Source organism: Galeopterus variegatus, unplaced genomic scaffold (genome assembly GCF_000696425.1).
Source record: "Galeopterus variegatus unplaced genomic scaffold, G_variegatus-3.0.2 Scaffold9016, whole genome shotgun sequence".
Lineage (NCBI taxonomy): Eukaryota > Metazoa > Chordata > Mammalia > Dermoptera > Cynocephalidae > Galeopterus > Galeopterus variegatus.
In genome coordinates this window covers 62,420-66,546 of record NW_007735127.1, presented here as the reverse complement: position 1 = coordinate 66,546, position 4,127 = coordinate 62,420, and the positions used below count along the sequence as shown (strand labels likewise).

Genomic DNA, 4,127 nt, shown 5'->3' with positions numbered 1-4,127 from the left:
CTGGCTGGTATGGGGATCCAAATCCTTCACTTTAGTGTTATATAACACCATGCTCTAACCAACCAAGCTAACCGGCCAGCCCCCCATTAACTTTTAAGTACCCTTGTATGTATATATATACATATATATATGCTGGCTGGTATGGGGATCCAAATCCTTCACTTTAGTGTTATATAACACCATGCTCTAACCAGCCAAGCTAACCGGCCAGCCCCCCATTAACTTTTAAGTACCCTTGTATGTATATATATACATATACATATACACACACACACACACACGTATATATATACATATATATAGTAGAATATCCTTCCAAATGGGTATTATATTATTCTTCTACGTTCTTTTTAATAAGTACATAGTCTTCCGATATATGTATATACATAATGTATTTAACCAGGCTCGAATGGATGAACATTTAGGCCATTTCTAGGTTTTTGTTATTACAAATAACATTACAACAAACGTTCTCCTATACCCCTACACCCTTCCTGCATTTATTTACATATATTTGGATTCATAGATTCACAGAAGTAAAATTGCTGGAACAAAGAATGCATTTTAAAAATTTCATAGATATTGCCAGACCAAACCAATTGGTATCATTTACAATCCAACTATCAATAGATGAAAGTTGTTATTTCCCCATATCCTCACCAACAATTGGGATTATCCAATTTTTAAATCATTGGTAATCTGTTATGTGAAAAATGTATACCATTGTTGCTTTCATTTCTATTTCTTTAATTATGAATTAGATTGAGCATCTTTTTCATGCATTTATTAGCCATTCTATTTATTTTTCAGTAAGCTGACTGCTCATGTCTTTTGCCCATTCTTCTAATGGTTTATTCATCTTTTTCTGTTTGATTTGTATGAACTTTTTACAACAGAAGGAAATTAGCCCTGTGTATGTATATTGTAAATATTTTTCCTAGTTTATCACTTGAATTTTGACTTTATGATAATTTTTACAATGCAGAAAATTCTAGTTTTTATATAATCAAATGTATCAATCTGGAATACAACCACAGAGTGGCTTCAGTAGGATGTTCAGTGAGATGTAGGATCTGGCACTCCAAGCTTAGTCCTCATTAAGGACTGTACTGGTGAGAGTTGTAGACACACCTTGTTATTCTTTCTACTGGTTCAAACATACACACCCTGGGCTTGCCAGTTAGCTCAGCTGGTTAGGGTGTGGTGCTCATAACACCAAGGTCCAGGGTGCCATCCCTACACCAGCCAGGTGCCAAAACACACACATACACCCCTAGAGACATATGTGTATTCTCAGAAAAGGTATGCTCTAAATCCTTACACAGAAAGAAAACATTTTCCTAACTTAAATATACTCTGCACAACTGCCCTAAAGCACACCTGAGATAGCATATCATACATAGTGAAGTCATTTCCCCTCTGTTCTTCTCTATACTTTCAAATCATGCTCAGATGGCGCAATGGTGGGCCACTGTTACATAAGAAAGGAGTCCAAGACAGAGCTTCCTACTCCAAAATAGCTACACCTATTAGCCTCAGAGAAGCTTCAAGATCAATGCTTTTCTTATGTTTTGAGTCAAATAAAATACATGGGTATGTTGTTTCTCTATAATCTCTGTATGCAGAATGGAAGCAAGATGAAGATCTGTTATTCTCCTGTCTAAATAATGCCACATAAAGAGATGGAGTGGTTCTTCCACTTATGTATGAAACCAAGACATATAAATGCTGGAAAAAGAAACCAAATCCAGATACAGTGCTTTCACAGAATGTGTCTAATCGGATTGAACATATTGCTTAGATTTTATTTCTTTTAAGAGTCTCATGGCTCTGTGGACCTCACTTTCCACTGCAGCCTACTGGTTTGGACAAAAGCAGAGGTTACACCAGACTTGTAATAGTCAGAACCTATCCCTGAAACATCCTGATCAAGCTCTTTCTCCTTGATGTCCTCCCATCCCCCATCTCTAATTACCTCCACTTTAACGGGAACTTTGGTAGGCAAAGACTATTATCAAAGAACATCTGTCACACATGATTAAGTAGTAACTTAAAGGATACCAGTCGACAAGAAAGAATGAAAAACCTTATGATAATGCAAAATCAAGTAGGTAAATGATTATAGAAATGCAGAGCCAAGTTTCTGGTCAAGATGGAGGAATAGAAGGTCCCCAGTGTCACTTTCTCCCACAAATCAACCAATTTACAACTAATAAAAAGGAACGACAGCCAAGCTGGGGCCGCTAGAGCTCAGAGGAAGAGGAAGAAGAGACCTACAGAGTTCATGAAAGCAGGACAAGCCATGATGAGAGAAAGAAAGGATCACTCAGACCATTTTGAGTCCTGGCCGCATCCAGGCTGGAGCTGGTGAGCGCATGGAGCAGGAGCTGGCAAAAGCCATTGCTGTGCCCTTCCTATGAAGTTGCTTGCAGGTAGCAGGGGAGAAGAGGACCTTAATGGCCCCCGGGCCAGCAAGACCACTAACAGGGTTCCCATGGGCCCACATAGAAGCAAGGAGCCACAACAACTGAAAAAGGGAGCCACTCAGAGGTCGGTGAGTCATTGCAAGAGACTGCCACAAAGCCTGTCCCATGGAAAGTGTTTGAAGTGCAGATGGTGGGGGAAAAACTGTGGCACAGCATGGACCTGGACCGCTGATCTGCCCTCCAATCAGCACAGGACCACTCAGTGGAGACTGGTCAGGAATACAGAACTGCAGGGGTGCAGTTTGCTGAAAAGGCTCAGGCCCAGACCAGAGTTTCCACACAATCCAGGTGTACCAGACCTCACAAGACCTGTAAGTACATACAAGGTCAATCATTAAAACCTGAGCTGCACAAAAAGCATTCCCTAGGGAATCAGTAGCAAAGCAACAATTTAGCTCAACTACAGGGCTCAAGTGCTGGTCCCCCCAGGAGGTTCCTCCATTTTAGAAGTAAGCAAAGGACAATACATTAGTTCCAGTGCAGCGTTTAAGTGGTAGGAACAGCAAATGATACAACACAGAACTGAAAGAAAAAACAAAATACCCACAGATCAGAGACAAAGTTTGATATTAACTAGTAAAGGTCTAACAGCACCAAAGAACACATATAAAACCTAGAAGAACTGGAAGCCCCCTTGGCTCCCAAGCCAGGGAGAGGGGAGGGCCAAAGGCTTTAGCCATGCTCCCCCAACATCTGCAACCAGCCCAGCACTGACCACTAAGCCATGGCAGGAAGCGCCCCAATCTCCCAAGCCAGGGTGATGGGGGGCCGACATCCTCAGTCACATCCCACCCACCCCCTGATATCAGCATCCAGCCCAGCAACAACTGAGCCACCACTGGAAGCCCCCTGGCTCCCCCTGCAGAATGAGGGGGGTGCCACAGGTCTCGATCACGCTGCCCCTCTTCCTCCTCTTCCCACCCTATTTCCTTCCCCCTTCCCCTATCCCCCTCCCCCGCAACTGCTCTGCAACAACATCTTAGAATGAGGCATGGAGAAGGGAGAAGCCAAACCCAGCTGCAACTATGTGAGCTGCCACCACCACCCCGGGGCCCAGCCAGGCGCCTGATGCATGGAGCTGGGAGAAGCTGAACCCAGCCACAACCAGGTAAAGAATATACCAAAAACACGATTTCCACGTGGGTAGCCCACCATAGCCACCACAATTGCCGTGGCTGCTACAAAAGCATCTAATCTCTATAGCAACAGTCACAGCCACTGTGCAGATGGCACACCAGACTCTCAACTGCATTTACCCAAGGAGAGACACCAGTGGAGACCAAAAAAACAAAACAAAAAAGAGAAGAGGTCCTCTCTCTCCATAAAGCACACACCAGAGTAATAGAAGAAGCATCTGATTTATGATAATAGGGGAGGACTTGATCACACCTGTCTCAGTACTGGACAGATCATCCAGGCAACAAACCAACAGAGGAATGGTTAATCTATCAGATGGAGAGAACCAACCTATAGTTGTTAGAGGGGGTAGGGGAGGGAAGGAGAAAGGTTGGATAAAGGGCTTAAAGAATAAATATGATTTGTAACAATTAATATGCTAATAAAACATAAATTTAAAAAATAAAGAAATGCCGAGCCAATGGCATCTGCCAAAAAGTAACAGTAATGTTTTGCCTACTTTTT

General features: G+C 42.6%; 1 protein-coding gene across 1 annotated transcript in view; it reads left to right on the top strand.

Annotated features, from left to right (window-relative positions):
* Nucleotides 1–4,127, top strand: part of LOC103608959 (solute carrier family 22 member 4-like) — a 23,237-nt gene that overhangs the window by 11,281 nt on the left and 7,829 nt on the right. The gene's annotated exons all lie outside the window — the stretch shown is intronic.